Genomic DNA, 18861 nt, shown 5'->3' on the forward strand with positions numbered 1-18861 from the left:
ACACCGTTGAGGAGTTTAAACCGTAACATTATTTTCATGTGAGGTGTACGGTTTATTTTATATACACCTTTTTTATTTATTCAAACGTAGAATTAGAAACTAATATATTTTAGATTTATACTTTACATTATTTTTAGTAATTGTTTGTGACGTGGATGTCCTCTACACATCCAGAGATATTTAATTATTCTAGTCATTTCATATATATGTATATACATTTCCTTATATTATTTGTCTATAATAATAATAATAATAATAATAAATGAATTTATTGACAGCTGAAATAACATGATACAATATGGAGAAAAACAAAATACAAATTTGTCAATAGGATACAAGATTGAACAGAGTTCATTCTTCCTCTTGCACCTTACACTGACGTTTTTCGCTTTTTTATAAGCATCATCACAATGCTGATGTGTAAACTAATTTGTGGAAATAAATAAATCATTATTATTATTATTATTATTCATTTTGACAACTCTGTCAGATACTATCAATATGTGTTTCTCATGAATACTGAAATTCTCAAAACATACCAATTAGATTCCTTTCAATTTCCACAAAGGAAAGTACTCAAACTCAGGCAAAATTTTGTGTCGCGGTTTTTGAACCCTTTGTGATAGAAATCAAAATGAATCTCGGTATGGATTTTCATCGAGTATCGGCTAGTTCCATTTCATTTTTACTGCTATTCTTCTACAAAATATAATCAGTACAATGATCATTTGAGCATTGAGGAAACATAAAAACAGTTGATAATCGGATTAACGTTACTGGACGATTTGTTTCTGCATTTAGAGGGATCGATAATGCATTCTACAATTCCAGAGGTGGCTCAAATTTTATCAGATGAAACAAGTCATCTAATGTTCTCAACAATCTTTCAAAACGCCATGTTGTGTTGTGAAATTTTCACAAAATGAAATTTGGAACTACTATCGAAAATATGATCTTTATTTTGGGTCTCACCACTGGGGAAGTTTTTCAGATTCGTGTCCAAATTCTGACAAAAAAACTCAGACGTCACGGTATAGAGCTTATTTCATAAGTGGTGAATTGGTAACAATTTTCCAGTTTGAAGTGATATCGGAACACATAATAATACAACAAAATAGATTGCAAAAAGTTTTACCGGTAATATGACATCTTTTATCTCAAAGCTTTGTCGATGCGTTTCGAAATTTTGGTTGATGGATTGAAATTTCTGGAATTTGTTATCAATAAACTTGCAGTGGATACTTCGACATATTCTGAAATACAGGACATATTTCGAAATGATCCTTCAGATAAAAACGCTATAATTATGATTTGCCAGTCCGAAATACCTTGGGAAATACACGTTTGGGAAAATTTCCTCTACCATTGCTGAGTTTCTGAACCTCCCGGTTGCTAATATAATCAGGAGCAAATTTTACGGAAATTGAAAGGCATGGAGGATGAAAGTCTACAACAGTAGCTGAGAGTTACATCGATCAATCTGTTTCTTACAGAAAGGTTATTGCTGAAAGAATTATCCCAACAGCTAGCTCCAGCGTAACAGTATCATCCTCTTAACTTCAAGAATTAAATGTTAATGTCCTTGAAATTGTCAACTCAGATAGTTCAGATAAATTACAACATCGCAAGGTATTAATATCAGGTATATATATATATATATATATATATATATATATATATATATATATATATATATATATATATATATATATATATATATATATATATATATATATATATATATATATATATGTACATGAAAGGTTTTTTCGCGTTTTGTTTTGTGTGTGCGTTTTTGGCCATTTTTTGTATTTTTCCCTTTTTTGTGTTTTATATGTTTTGTCTATATATTCGTTTTCTGTGTGTTTTGCTTTGTGTGTTCTATATTATGTGCAGTCAGCTGTTTGTTATGTTTGTTATTTGCTCTGTGTTTGTACTTTGTGTGCATTGTGTATAATGTGTTGTATGTTCATTTTTACAAGTTTTTTTTATTTTTGTATTTCTTGCGTTCTTAGAATTTTTTTATATTATTAATGTATTATTTGTGTGTTTGTGTTCATGGTATTTTTTTCATATATTCGTTTTTTGTGTCATCTGAATTTTCTTGATTTTCATGCTATTTTTGCTTTTTCAGTTTTTTTCGCCTTGTGTTTTGGTATTATGATAAGATATTTATAAATTTTGTGCTTTCGATAATTTTTTCAATCGATTGGATATGCATATGATATAAGGTATTTCAAATCAAGGGTTCACGGATGTATCGAGAAAGGAAGATCCATTATGTGTATATAGGTTATAATACGAATAATTGGGGTGAGGGTAATCATTTCATAATAACATGAACATAAAATTTTTTTTATAGAAACTATATTCTATTAATTACTTTTCAGTTTAAGTAAATAACATCAATCAAGCTTTCGAATGAAACATTTACAACTGGAGTAATACTCTTCAACCGAACAATTTTGAATTCATGAAGATTTCACCACTACCTACTCTGATTGAAATGTCACATCTTTTAACAGCTCGTCGAAATGGTAACGGATAAAATTGAACGTAATAATGGTAATAAATTAGTTCGATGGAATTCGGTCCGGAACTCAATGACATTATCCAATCATTAGTAATTGCACTTATCGATGATTTAGTTATTAAAAAGCAACCAAGGCGTTTTTTATTTCGATTTGATTTATATTTCAATGAATGTTGGAATATAGATCAAGTTCATGAACGTAGCACAAAATAGAAATATTTTATTATGGTTTCAATCACAAGCAATTCATAGTAAAGCTGTTTTGTTCAGTATTTCGGACATCGACTAGTCAACCAAGGATATGTGCGTTTATAATAAAAAAAGTACGGAATGAAAAGAAAACGAGTCAGAAGATAAATTTTCTAGAAAAGTTAGTCTGTGGTACGTAAGGCTTTGTACAGTAGGTGAAACTATAGGTGAAACAGATACTGTTTCAAATAAAGGTTCCGTCGAGATTCGATGGAATCGGTCTAGTTCAAGACCCACTGCTGTCTTGGTTAGATCTGTTCTATACCGACGGAGAATGATACTACGAAAACTAGCTAGATTTCAGCGAGACTCCGCTGGAAGAACAAAAAGCATCTGTGAAAAGTTCATCCGTAGTTATAGGTCAATGCCATATCAGCAACGAAACTGGTTACTTTTGACCCATTCGTATATAATTTTCATGCTGATAAAACAACCAGTATGACCTACAGGTACAAGTTTAACTAGAACAAATTGATTTCAAAGTTGAAACCAGTATCTTTTTTCAGATTCTGAGTGAAGGTGACAGCAATGGCCTTTTTTTTCTGATTGATTCGGCTGTTACAGAATGAAGATCCATATCAATTTCATAAAACACAACTTACGATTTGATCTTCACAAACTTTGTTTTCAAAAATATGTCACGACAGCTAAGAATAAAATAATAATAAAAAACTTTCAAAACAAGCTTTTATTTAAGTGCCTTCAAAAAAAAAAACTTCTGAAAAAGAGAGGAAGCAATTTAATTCAAAATAATATATTCCCAAAGATGTGTGAATCATGCAATAGAGTAACTTTGAGACACGAACTGGCAAAAAAAACACTTTCATTTAAAAAGTTGTGAACACATTGACGTCTGTATTATTTTCCTGGAAACCCGATATATTTTTGAATGATGAAAATATATCATCGCTCAATTGGAAAGGAAGCTATTTTTCATGAGAGATTAGATTTTTTGAAGAAAGCCAAACAAAATTTTTTACCAATTATATCATCGCCTTCTAAAAAAAAACTTGTACCGCCACTGTACTGTAATGAGCTTCTTGGCATCCTTCGAAATGATCATTCGATCCTGAAGAACGGTAAAAAAGTAGAAGCTGTAAGAAAGTCTTATTTAGATGGTGCGGTTTTCACCTATGTGTTTCACCAGTACAAATATGTTGAGACGAACATTATCAATTATTGCCTCGTGCCATAGAAATCTAATGAAACCGAATAAAAACAGAGAAAATACGGGTGTTGCATGTGTTATAATGGAACAGCAGCTATTTCCATAATGCAAATTAGATATATGACCGTATATTGCAAAATTGGTGGAGTTTGGTTGCTGTAAGTATTTGTTCCTTTGGTATCCAACACTTTTGAAATGATTTGCTATCGAAATGCTATCAAAATATTTTCTATAATTTTTGAAAAAACATGAGACGACACTAGCAATGATTTTTCAGGTACATAAGTTCGCACCTTGATGAGTGTCGTTGAAGGTTTTTCGTTCTAATATGGCTTTCTTTCATTTGTTTTTGACATTATTTGAGATGGAAAATTTTTCATTTCCATCGCTGGATTGCATTGTGTTTCAACAAGTTTTAACAGGTTAAAGATGACACAACTTCTGCAGTTTCAACAGCATTTGCAACATCTGAACCATCAAATTGGTTTGCTTAGTGCTGGTATAAGCTGTATAAGAGTTATAACTAAATAGTTTCACCTTGTTAGGATTTTGAATTCTCGGTCAATTTTAGTGAAAGCCAAAGAGTATTATAGTTTTCCCTTCAACCCACTTATGAAGCTACGCATTTTGTATTTTTCGGTGGCTGCACGGCTTTTTTGAGCTTGAGTTCTGGCAAACCAGTTTCAGAAACTGATTGTCTAATATGCTCCTTCGAATTTTTGTGATTCCATGCTGACATTTTCTGTGGGATATGAAAGGTATGATCTTGTGAGTTCAAAATGAAGAAAGAAATCAGTACGTCCAGGGATCAACTGCTACTTCAAATTGACGTTCATACTTTCAATTTGAATCATTCTTATGTTTAATTGAATCTCCATAGAAAATTTTAGTCAATCCCATCAAATACCTACTTCTGCAACTGACTGAGATCCTGGGTGACTTTGAACCTTCTTTATTCTTCTTCCTGGTAGTGATTCAATCCTTAGATCAATTATTCCTTCAGATTCTTCATGTAGAGCCCCACAACCGTTCGACTCTACTACCAGAACAGAAATTATAGAAAATGAAAATGGATGGGTGCCAGACACAGAATATTGATTCAACTTAGGCATGCACATTAAGAATAACAAAGATAAAAGTTCAGTTTAAAAAAATCGGGAGTGTATGAATTATCATGTAAGTGATGTCCGATGTTTTATGTAGGTTAAACTGGAAGAACTTTCAAAGCTCGCATAAAGGAACACAAAATTTTTTTCCAGAATGGAAAAATAAGTTTCACATATGCCACTCATTCAATCACAGAGGGACATGAGTTCAACCATGAATGCAAAACCTTCCATTTCCAGAAAAAAAGTTTGGAAATTAACCTGTTGGAGAGTATGGGAATAAACAGATCCAGAAACTCTGAATATCTTATGAACGATCCAACTGAATTGAATAATTCGCCTTTATTGAATCTGTTCATTTCCAGGTGAAAATAGTCAAGTATATTTACAATATATTCGACTATTTTGACAATAATAATATTAATTAGTTTCAATACAGATTTTCATCAAGTATTGGCGAGTTCTATTCAATTATTTAAAAAAAAATTGATTATTTTCTGTTATCAAAAGGAATGAATGATTGGTACCTTGAATATCTTTGAATGAGTCCTCTTTTATAACGATAGTTGCAGTTCGGACATTCCTCTTCGTTTCCAAACTCTCTAATATGCAAATGTAAGTGGAGGATACCGACCATCATCATTCTATGATTTTTTTACAGAAATATCCTTATTTTCAAAGACATATTATCAACAGTATCATAACTCAACGGTTGAATCTCTAATGGCAAGTTTATCACTCTTGAATCGTAATTGAAAACAATTATTCGGAAGTTTATTGATTCAAATGACCCCTGTTGGCATCGATTTACGTATATTCCCAATTATAGAGAAATTGAAAATTGCTTCTTCTCTATTGCAAGCTAGCTTGTCGCTAGAAAATCCATTCAAGCTATTATATAAAAGTCTCACGGTTCTCGATGAGTTGTCTTTTATGGAAATTTCAACACTCTCGTTTTTATTTGTTGTCATACATCTTACAGCAACTGGATAATAACTGATGATTTCGAAAAATGAAAACTGAGACAGAATGTTCAGAAAATAAATCGAGGTGCAGACTGTAATGGTGGGTTTCCACCAAACGGACTCCCTTGCGATTAGTTTTGTTTGAAAAACAGAAAAAAAAAACACTTGTTTCGGTATTTTGTCTTTATTTTTGTCATCAGAAATCGCTATGTGGAAACGGTTGGCGACAAAAACAAGAGCTATTCAGTTCACTATTTTCTTTCAATTTTCGGCTTCACCTGACATTATTACTTTCCATTCTTATTCAGGACATCAGTGAAGTTAAATCAAGAGACATACCTTACAAGAGAGTCGGACACTGATTTTCGGCAAGACATAGGTACAGCAACTGGGGCTCAAGGAGTTGGTCAGGACATGAAAAATACACACAAATGAAAGTAGGAAAGGTTTCTCGATTGAAAAGTAAAAACAGCACAATCACAAAGACATCTCCAACATGAGTTTTCGCACATTCACGGACATGAAGAAATATTTGCTTGTCTTTGTCGAGTTATTGAAAGACATCTAGTTTATAGAAAAAGGTCAACTGATCAATTTTTTTGGAAAATGTCTATATACCAATGTTCTTGTCCAGCTCTCTGCCCAGAGGAAATTATTGGAAAATGAGGATCCAGAAGCTGAAATCAAAACCAACAGAAATGGAACCAAACTGCAATGGAACCAACGATATGGAAATCAAAGTATTTCGTATAAAGTAGATAAAATACTCTACTGATCCATCTGAGCGAAGAATTCTTCACGTGCGATGGATTGTTGATTTGTTCGCCACTTTATTCGATCATAGTCAACATACATACATGGTGATTGACAATGTTTCATGATGAATTTCATTAGTTCGGACTTTCATTGTCTGATATTATATAAAATGATTTGAAATCCCTGAAAGAACTAAAAAAGAAGAAATTAAAAAATGAATAGCTGAAAATAACAATTGTGTCAAGCAAAAAAACCTGGAATGAAATAACAGTGAAATAAGATACAAGTAAAAATAGAACAATTGAACAAAAATGAAAATGAAAATAAAAAGTCAAGAGATTACAAGCCGAGTTAGTTCACGACGTTTCGATTGTATCAACAAACGTCTTCGGGTGATGAGTGGACTCATTCCTCCGAGACATGATTATTTATGGATCATTCGATTACTCTCACTCATACCCGCTTTCCAGGAATAGCAGAGCATGTTTGAACCTATCAACATAACATCGAGTGGTCCCAAGCTGAGATCATACACAGAAAGGAACATTGGTTTGACAGAAAATTCAAAGAAGCCGCATACATGTTGTCCAACAACGTATTTAGCCAAGCTAGCGTAGAGATGCGCAATATATGGAACGGTCATCTCCCACTAAACCAGTGAAGCGGAAAATGGAAAGCGGGGAGGTCATCTCTCCGAAGAATCATCCAGTCATCATTTCAGGTTTGTTTGCCTAATACAATTGTTATTTTCAGCAAATGTGCGTGTTGATCATGTTTCATTCACGCATCTATCGTTGTTTGGGTTGCTTTGTTTGTTGGATGAATATAGTTTAGTTCAGACGAACACATCGTTTATCAATAATAAAATATATTAACAACAGAACAGAACGACAAACAAAATACGAAAAAAAAAAATTACACGGTAACCTCGAGGAACTAACGCTAAGTCTTTTCTCGATCAGCGAGGAGACTGTAGAGAGGGTTTAGTTCTCGGCGGAAACCCCTGAATGAGAAATAGTGCCTGGGCGAAATCCCAGAACAGAAAGATCAACCACTGGGGCCCGAATTCCTTGCCTTAATCCATAAAAGTGTTGACAATGAGTACCTACTCAAAACACATATATTCATCTGTTTATCGGCAATAAATTACACAGGTCTGTAAAAAAACTTTTATACAGACTTTTATCAATCACGTAAGGTTTGCCTACAAAATAAGGATGAAATAATTGAAAAAATACAAAAAACGAGGAATTGTGGATTTATTTTTATCATTTCAACATGAAGTAAAAGCAAGAGAGAACAATGCTAAACTGAGCATAATAGTGATACACAAAGTGATTATAAGTCTTTGTAAAAACGTTTTCTCTCTCCGTCAAAGCTTCTTTTGGTACTTTTTTGGCTGTGTTCTTGTGAATTTTCCCTTTTTAACATCCAACAGTAGTCTGCCATCATGTTAACATTCCACCGACATTGGTATCTGCGTTCCATTTTTTTAAGTCTTGATGAAACCGTTCTCCTTGTTCCTCACTTACAGCCCCTAGATTTTTGGGAAAGTAGTCCAGATGTAGGTGAAGGAAATCTACTTTGACACTCATGTTGCACTCAAAGTTTTGTAGTTTGGGTCTTTTTTGTTTCGAAGAAAGCCTGTTATAACAAGTTTGAATTAATTCCAGGCATTTTTTCTTACATTTCCATTTTAGTGACAAAGCTTTCATCTTTCAAAAGTTTCCCTATGTCAGGCCCAATGGAGACTCCTTCTTTTAGTTTAACATCGGATAGACCAGGAAACTTTTCAGAAAGATACTTGAAAAAATCTCCTTCTTTTTCTAATGCTTTCACAAACTGTTTCATCAGCCCCAATTTGATATGAAGTGGTGGAAGTAACATTTTTTTAGGATCCACTAAACTTTGTTTTTCCACATTTTTAACTCCAGGAATAAGACCCTTTCTTATTGGCCACACCTGCTTCATATATGTTGTTTTTTGTTACGGCTATCCCATTCACATAGAAAATATGGAAACTTAGTGTAACCACTTTGTTGACCTAGTAACACTGAAATAACTTTCAAGTCTCCACAAATGGTCCACTTATGATCAGAGCAGCTGAGTTAATTAAGAACAAATTCAAGATTTTCGAAGCATTCTTTCAAATCGACTGAGTGTCCAACAGGCTCAGAAGCATATTGGTTCCCATTGTGAAGAAGTACAGCTCTCAAACTTTATTTTGATGAATCGATGAAAAGTCTCCATTTCTCTGGTTCATACGTTATGTTGAACATTTACATGACGCCGGGTACATTGTTGCAGAAAACTAGGTCACCCTTTTGTGTGAAAAACCGGACAAATTCGCTTTCTCTAAATCAATAACATGAAAATAAAACACCCCAGGCTAACGTATGTCTTTCTTCAAGTCTAGACCCCAAAACTTCTGCTTCTTGGGAGTCCCAGATCTCGTACTAAATCGTTCAAGTGAAATTTGTGACTTATCTATAAGTGATAGAAGTCTTTTACTATTTTTTCCGTAATCTGCATATAAAGTACTGTTGAAGTCACTAGCTAAATATTTTACAATTTTTTTCATCGCAGGCCTGTGCTATCGTTTGGGGAGGAGAGAACATTTCAATAATATGCGATTAGAAAATACGAAAATAAAAGAAGCAACATAAAAATTCAAACAGATGGATACTTTGAACGACTGCTTGGTAATGCAGTTATGAAAAGGTAATTTATAATACAAATTAAAAATCAATAAAGAAATGAAATGTTTCTAAACTAAGTAGTTGTAGGAGAAACTGTACATGTTTGTTTATATTTTTTTCATTGATAAAATCAATCTGGAATAGTTTGTTGCTAAAAATCTTCATTTTATAGAGAGAAATAATCCCTGAACCAGGGTGTAATTTTTGTGTTTTATTTCTTCTTACCTTCCATTAATCTGTACATTGATTTGTAATATCAGTGAGACCATCATGGAGGTTGGTTAATATTTCAACTCGCTAATATCATCTGTTCATCAACGACTAGAAGAAAGTAAATCATTAATCCATTTACAAACTAATAAAAAAATTTAAATATTCACAGGTGACCGCCATATACACAGTCTGCCACGAAACTGGCCTAAAACTGGCATCTGATTATCTTAATCAGAACAGCACTAGCTCGAAGGTATTCGAAAACAATGACCCGAGATGGAGAGCATATCAATAACAAAAACGTGAATGTTTTTCAGCAAAAATCGGTGCAACTTTCTTTTGTTCAAAAACTGTAGGAATCTCCGCCTTACGAAACACACCTATCCGTCATATTTCAAACAGTATCAGTAGTTATATCTATCTGTAATAGTTTGGTTTCGCTTTCACCTGTGATAGTCTAGTATTCGAGTGCCAGTTAATCGAAAACCTGGTCCCTGAGACCGAACATTCTAATCAAGTATCGTTCGATTTGGAATGGCATCTGGAAAATTTACGAAATTTTTGAAGAAGGGTCGGTAAAAATTGCTTAAATTATAAATAAGTGGAAAAAGTGGTGTAGATCTTTGCAAATATTTCGAAAATCATACAATACTATCCACGATATTATTCAATAAATCTGAAATTCACAGGAATATCTTTGAAGAGTAGGAAATTTTCTTTCCCCAAAGAAGTCTTTCTTTCCGGAACTGTACTGGCGATATTCATAAATCTGGAATCGATGCGAAAGTTTGGCACAAAAACCGGTGGAGTTGTATGTTCGAATCGAGGACTAGACCAATTGTTTCAATCCACTGAATATAATGTCAAGTATGGAAAATAATTATGAAATTATTCAAATCCATTTAAACGAATATATGAATTGAAAGATGTTTCAACCTCAACTTCAATATTTCAAAACAAAAATACTCAGTATTCAGAATTCCATTTTTTAATATTTCAAGTTCATAGACATCAAAATTGATACTATCACAGGATATAAAGATATAAAACAATCTCCAAATACGCAAACTTTGCACAGATTGTACACTGAGCATTTTATTTTAGTACAGAGACCGTATCAAAGTTGCAATGTCAGCGTATAAATCTTCATAAATAGTGAGGGAGTTCAAGATCATAAAGAGACAGTATTGAGAAATTCATTCAGTATCTATTGATCTTCAGAAACGTTTCCAACAATGTAGCATATCTCATTTTCTTCGATCTTGCTGGGTGGCAGTTTAAAGTAAGTTTTTGGTGATTTGTTGAATTTTTGATTGACATTTTAGTATGAGTTTATTCCTGAAGTATTTTCCTCGTTTCGTTACAATGAATGTTTGATTAAGTTTTTGAATGAGTTCTTTCATTATTTGGATGGAGAATGAATGTGTGAAACAGAAAATAAAATCCTCTCGTTAATAAGCCAAGATGATACCTACTGATTTGCGGCAATAATAATAAATTATCCAGAAACATGAATGAACAACAATCCGTGGGCAAATTTTCATCGCAATTTTCAACAATCAACAAGTTTTCAATGATGAGTTGATTTCTGCTGGTTGAAATAAAAACCCAGTCAAAAACCTGCGTTTTTGCTCTTCGAAAAACTCCACAAATTTCGATTCTCCACTTCTTCATCAAGAATTGAATGCATTAAGAAATAAACAATGTAAATCACCCAAACTATTCCAATTATTTTAATAATTTCAATAATGAAATTTATTACAATTGTCGACTTGATGATCTGTACCTTGACAAAAATTACAATTTTATTTTCAAGGAAAGAGTAGTTTTTGAAAATGTTGAAATTAACAATGTAACAAAAGCTCAGTTGATTGAAAAATTAGGGTGAATTTTTTTGGAAACAAATTATTTTTCATCCATCATTTCCGATTTGTTTCCTTAATATTTCTATTTATTTGGTTGAAACATTTTTTGATGAAGCATCACTATAATTCAAGCCCAACTTCCATCTGTAATTACAGTTTTGAATTAGAATGCTGTCCATAACTGATGCAATTTCTGCAGCCCCTTTTTAAAAAGGTGTGTTCTATCGGCATTATTTTAATTCTAGATTTATCATCTCCATAAAAAATTAATCGCTTCCTCTATTTGATCAAAATACATCGAGCAGAGGTAGCGATTAACTATTGGCGGTAACCACTGGAACTGAGTGCCAACAAAATACCACTGAAAATAAGTGAACTGGAGTCTTTCCCAAAATCAAACCGTTATTTTAACACCTCGACACGTGTTTCGTGTTTCCTCTTGAAGATGATCACTTAGTGATCAGAACACGTGTCGAGGTGTTAAAATAATGGTTTGGTGTTGGGAAAAAACTCCAGTAATATTCATTACTACACCAAAGGTTCCAAACAGTGCATAACATGGAAGTGAGTAAGTAAATTCATTCAATTCAGGTATAAGACAGATACATATTCGTCTATGACAGAAGAAAAATACATATACATAGATACAAAAAATTTTGAGATTACATATTTCCTAAGAGTACTAATGAAAGTTACAGCTACCTAAGCAAGCTTGTATGAAAGCCAGCAAACAAAACAGTAATTCTAATCATATATAACTGGACATACTAATTTTTCAGGGTGCAGAAAGAAGGAGAGAGAGAGATGACGAGAGAGATAGAGAGAGGTAGAGAGATCTGTTTGTGCTGCGCTCTTATAATGGTTATTCCTGATTCAAGTATCAGTAGAAGCATATCATGAACATTTTCAACAAACTTTTTCAACTCTCTTTCGAATTCGAGCTTGTTTCTCATGTCTATCAATGATTCAGGTAGAGTGTTGTGGAGTTGAGGTCCAAGATACTTTATAAGTTTTTGATTATGTGTGATTCTGATTATGTGTGAGTCTGTGAGTCGTGGAACATTCATAGTCTTGACTGAACTGTTGAGAGTATTGAAAGCATGCTGTATAAATTCAAATGAAAAATCAGCAGTCCATAATTAACTCTGAAGAACGAAAGTTTCTCTAACTCTAAGTAATCCAGTTTCATCATACAACGACTGAGTACAGTACAGTAAGGATCAAGATCCTTGTAAGATCCTTGTTAATGAATTTTGAATCACTAGTGATGTCTTGAAGGTATCACTCCATACTGTCATACAGTAACGTATTATGGAGTTAGCTAGGGCATCGTAAACCTTCAGTATCATTTCCCTGTTTGTTATATTCCTAAGCTGGAAAAATTTATAGACTAATTTACATAGCCTTGTTACTCTATAATCAATGTGTCCATTCCATCAAAGAGATTGGTCCACTAATATCTCTAGGTATTTTATTGTGTCCGCTATATGTATAGGACTATAGATAGAATAGGGAACATCTGCACAAGACGTTTTGTAGATTTTTTTAATGTTTTCAGTCGGTTGTTTGTTAGTTGTTAAAGTTGATGTGATAAATTCGATTTTTTTAACCTTGACACTCAATAAATTGAAATCCAACCAGTTGAAAATCATTTTGATGCCTGTTTCAGTCTGAGTGTATACTTCTTTCCAAGTTTTTCCAACAAAAGTGATAGCTGTACATAAAGTAAGTGGGCATGATTGAGGACTTTCTATAAATGTTGTTGATAGATACTACCTTGCACTGATGAGTGGCCAAACAGCCCCAAACAGTTCTGCAAGTGTGTTTCAATAATTAAAAATTGATTCCGTCAGTTGTATCGCCAACAGTATATGCAGGAATAACTTCTATGAAGAATTCCACACTGTCAACTATCAGATATAATCTAACGTCCTTTGTGGTATTAGCCAAGGTATGTATGTATGTATATAGTACGGAGAGTTAGTATACCCACAGCATTCAGGCCACATGTGATCCATTATACATCCTCCCGAGGAGTTGCCCTCCCAGGTCATCGTCCATCTTATCCTTTCCAAGAAGGTGGATAGGTCACTAGGAAACATCTCCTTATATCGGCAGGTGTAGGCCAAGACTCGCCGAACACACTCTCTCTTTGGCAACCTTGAGGTATCTCACGGCGGCCTCCGCGAAGGTTTTGAAAGGTGCAGTGACATTACTATCGTCCCGCGACTTCTTCAACCTTCCTGGGGTTCCCCTAATGGAGGTTTTCAAGTAAGGGCGCTTTCCTGCAGGGGCAGCCGGTTCCTTGCCTTTATTCAAGGCGGAGATCTTGGCGCTCTCCGCAGGAAGTGCTCTTGCTGTTGGAGGTGGAGTGGGGGAGGAGGAGGAAGCACTTATAGTTGCTCCCACTCCTACCAATTTCGCTCCCTTTTTCCTTTTGGCCTAGGCCCCGCAAATGTGCCGCCTTTGTACTACATAATGAGGTGATCTGCTTTGTCCAGCATCATTCCAAGCGGGTGGACATTTCTGTTCATTCCCAGCCACCACCATAGATTGAGGTGAGCACTTCTGTCCAGCCTCGGGATTGGTTTGTTTGTAACATATAGGTGTGTTTCCACGAGTAGCAAGGGAAAAGTTGGTCACCTCTAGCAGAGCCTTGCATTACCACAGGAAAGCTGATAACAATGATCAATATCGCCCGGTCACACCTTAGCTTGGGTAGGCTGGTCCACGGTGGCATGTTTCGCAAAGGCTTTTGGAGAGTTTTAGTTCCTACTTATTTCTGCCACTGACCAGAAGTCCGGCGATCCCTTCCGTAAGGCCACATATTGGATTTCCTATCCGCCACCTGGGGACGCGCCCGATACATAGCCCAACCCACTGGTATTAGCCAGGGTAGTAGTTGTTCTCTAATAGGTGTCAGTCCACTAACATACAGTGTAGATAAGTTGAGACTGGTCTGAAAAAATTGTTCTTGTAGATCATTTGGAAAGTATAGCTGTGTCACCATCAAATGAAATTATTTCACCGTTGAAATCAGTAATTTTGAAAATGTTCAAAAAGTTTTAGATGCCATTCCGAGTCAAATATTATCTCGCTCAACATGTTTACTCTCGGAAGTCGGTTGTCGACAAAATAACCTTCGAGAACCAGACTATAACTCCACTATGTTGATGGTGTCCGTTTGAAGAGTCGAGATAGACATTTCATTATAGGTTAGCCCGAGCAGAACGGATCTCTGTTGCATTCTTGAGTTGATATCACTCGCTGAATATACAAGTTGGGCGATTAATTTTGACGAGTATCGAGTCTATTCTGATAACTTGTTTGAAAGCATCATGTTTTCTAGATTGATTAGCAGTTAGCACATGATTTCCGTAATCATTCAGAACATCGACTTTTTTTCGCGAAAGCTTCCTGAGGTGGAAACATAACCTAGTTTTGATATTGTTGAAATATTGTCTCACTTCCTTAGTTCTTCTTTGATTGAGGATATTGATGTTATCTCATGCATTATGCAATAATATGAACGTGACTTGAATACAACGTATTTTTTTTCATTATTAGGTATATAGATTCATGAATGCCTCCAATCACATTTGCACATACGAAGTGCAATTGGAAGGAATTTCAATTTATGCAAATAATCATATTCTGAATGATCAACTTTTCAGGAATGTGAAGCGTTTCTCGAAATGTAGTTCCCATTATTACAAATATTGAATCAGGATGGAACTAAAAAACTAATTAATACAGTTTATTGTATGATTTTCACTATAAAGCTATTGTATAGCAAAACACGTGTCGCGGTTTTTGTAAAACCCTTTATAGTGTATTGATTAGTTTTTTAATAGGGATTTTCTTCAAGTATCGACCAGTTCTATTCAATTAAGGATGGAACTCACTTATTGGAACAACTTATTGAAAAAAAAAAAACAAGAATGCAATATATTGTTTTGTTGACGACAGCACACTTGTCTCTTATTCCATTTGGATTCCAGGACATCGGCTACGGAGGCACATCTTTACCGGCAGTAGGAGGTTGAATATCTTAATGAGGATCTACAAGTGATTTCGAATTGGGGTGATGGTAAACAGTTTCATTTCAATGCGACAAAAACCCAGGCAACGATTTTCTCCAAGAAGATAAATGTCTCCGAACTGGATATAACAAAGTCAGGACTGACAATTTCGCTTTTTGCTTCGATAAGTTTGTACGGGATTAAAATGGACACCAATATGTCTTGGCACAGGTCACTGGAATTGCAAAGGCTTCTTCTCAAAAGCTTGGAACACTGTTTCGAACAAGAAATTATACACACCTCAACAACTTTTCATGCTTTATAAAGCTCAGATCAGACCTTTTTGGCAGTATTGTTCTCGTGTATAGAGCTCTGCCACCTCGAACTTTAACTGTTCGATAACTTTTCCATCTGCAGAACTGCATGTATGTGGAATAAACTTCCTGGGAAGGTTTTCCTAAATAAGTTTAATCTCCAACGATTTAAATCCAATGTGAATCGCTACTTTCACACAGGCACCGCTCTGAAAGCGCCTCAAGGATTTCCATGTAGTGCTTTTTGTGTCCTTAGTCATGCAATATCTACCGTTGAAGGCAATACCATATAAAATGTATATTTTGTGTTCTATAAAAAAAATTCAATACACGGACTCGATACTTGATGGAAATTGATGATATTCAAATAATTTTCGCTATAAACTTCATTCAAAACGCTTTTCCATGCCTAGTAGAAACTACTGTATTATGACATAGTAGCATAGAGGTCATGCTTTAGAACTGATGTAGGATTATGAAAAAACACTCATTGTAAGCATGCTCAGTGCAACATTTCATATCAATGTGGGTATTCCTCAAAGAACAGTACTTGGCCCTATCCCCTTTCTTGCTAACATAAACGCATTAACGCAGAATAATAAATTTGATGGTCATACACAGTGTTATACTGAGTGTTGGAGTGTTATACCGATGATACAGTCATGCTTTTTACTAGTGAAAGTTTGTATGAAGTCTATAAAACTTCTGAAATTGATCTAAGGAAAATTATTTTCTGGCCTAATGAAAATTAATTGAGTTCGAATGTAAAATGTAAAATTATTGACTTTTTAATTCAATTCAGAAGATCAGCCGCATATTAATGAACTTCAATAGCACAAAATGGCGTACACAATAAGTTTCAATTGTAAATTTTCGGCTTTAGTATATATTTGGGTATTGTTATTGGCCAACGTATGAGATGGGACAACAAGTATCATGTTCAACACAAAGCAGGATAATTACTCAGACGGCTCAAAAATCAAAGAAGGCTGAGGGTGTGGAGTTTATTCCAGATCACTAAGCCTGAGAATTAAGTGGGTGATGAAAAAAAAATACCAGCGTGGTTCAAATAGAACCTGTTGGTATCTCAATCGTCACAAAAGAAATAATAAGGAAAGAAATTTCTGAAAAAAACATAACAATCTACACTGATAGTGAACAAGCACTATCAGCCTTGAACAGAAAAAGTGTTACCTCGGGGATAGTATTAGAGTGCCACCAAGATTTAGCCGAAGCCTCGGTAGATAATAGCATTATCCTGAGGTGGGTTGGAGGGCACAACAGGTGTAAAGGTAATCGCATTGCTCACTCTTTATCCAAGGAAGCAGATGGACTAAAAATTTTAGGACCCAGTGATACCTACGGCCTGATGACTTCGACAATTGCGGAACTAGCCAAACGTCACTCCCATGCTCAATTCCTGAAGAGATGGGATAGAATCAAAGAATGCGGTTAGCCACATGTGGCAGCCTAAGTGCTGTGGGCCTAGACCCATCCCCCCTCATCAATGTTTCGATAATAACATAAAATAATAAAAATCAACATAACGAAAGTATCAACATCACTTCTCAGGTTATTCTTGATCAGAATAATGGTAAAATTATGATGATGTCAAACGAGATCTCATTTACGTTTCATGTTCTCAGTCATGGTTGAATCCATTTTCATTGCTGATTACTCATAAATATATTTATTCGTATTTTATTTTCACTTTGCCCAATAACCAGTTCTCATTGCAGTGCAGACAAGCTAAATTGGTGGCGTTCATGATAAATTGGACGTGTCAAAATAATAAGGAGCTTTAAAAAGCTTGCATTTCGATGCTAAGTACTTATGCAAATTTAAATTTTGCATATGCCAATAATCATCATAAATTACCAGTGTTTTGATGAATTCCCCTGTGAAATCAATAATTATACTCATTCATTACTATAATTGGATGTTTCCAAAAGTTCACATGGGCTTGCCTTGGTTGTATTGTGACCTCACAAGATGGGGCCTATTATTTTTTTTTGTATCAACCATGTTTCTTCAGAGATTTGGGAAAATAATAGTAATTACCACCGTAATTGGCAAAATTCTTATTTTTACATCAGTCATACACCGGGCACTAGGAATACCCGTCCCTAACCACTGGAATTTTGAAAACTTTAGGAATATGAAGATATTTGATTTGGTTTGAGCTTCTGGAGTTGCGAAACCATGTGATAAAAAAATTCCCTTTAGAGAGTTTCAAAAGTATCTAAAGACATTTTTGACAGAAACAGAAATATTCAAAAATGAACTAAACGTTTCAAATACCATTTTATCTTGCTGATAATCGTTCTCTGACATTCGTCATGTATCATATATTTTCCTATGAGCAGCTTATCGGATTTTTGCATCTTTCAAAATTATTTTTTCAACCTTTTCAATGAAAGACATTTTGATTCATTATTCCGATATTGACAGTCATTTGAACTCTGGAGAGAGACAAAAACGGGGACATAAAAGTTGACGATGAATTCAAACTTTGACTATTTTTTGCTAGAAATATACGGAAATGATTTACAGCTGAATGAGAACTCGGGTGTATACCAAATAAGTACACGGAGGACAAGGAAAAATTGTTTTGATTGTTACATATTCTGAAAGAGAAATGATCACAATTTTTCATCTCTCACCAATAAAATCCAACTTTTTAAAGTATTAGCAGCATTAAAAAACTAATTTAAAAAAAATCAGGCCGCGTTGAATGAAAGAGAAACTATTTTCCTTTGGTTGGATAGCATAGCATCTAGTACATCTTCTCGTTTTATGCGTATTCAAAATCGTGGTCTAAGCTTCTCGTTTGGTATCCTGAAATACTACCTTACATCCTCAGTCATTCAAGAATCAGGATAACTGAAAGTTCAGGAAATCAGAACTCTGCACTTACCCACTAACATCCACAGAATCTCAACCATTCGTCCACCTGATTGTTCACTACAAA

The 18861-nt window shown here is 34.5% G+C and overlaps 1 protein-coding gene across 1 annotated transcript in view; it reads left to right on the plus strand.

Annotated features, from left to right (window-relative positions):
* Positions 1–18861, plus strand: part of Sb (serine proteinase stubble) — a 192368-nt gene that overhangs the window by 21151 nt on the left and 152356 nt on the right. The gene's annotated exons all lie outside the window — the stretch shown is intronic.

This window comes from Leptinotarsa decemlineata, unplaced genomic scaffold (assembly GCF_025532065.1).
Source record: "Leptinotarsa decemlineata unplaced genomic scaffold, Ldec_3_MD MMD2_P_RNA_scaffold_5, whole genome shotgun sequence".
NCBI classification, from domain to species: domain Eukaryota; kingdom Metazoa; phylum Arthropoda; class Insecta; order Coleoptera; family Chrysomelidae; genus Leptinotarsa; species Leptinotarsa decemlineata.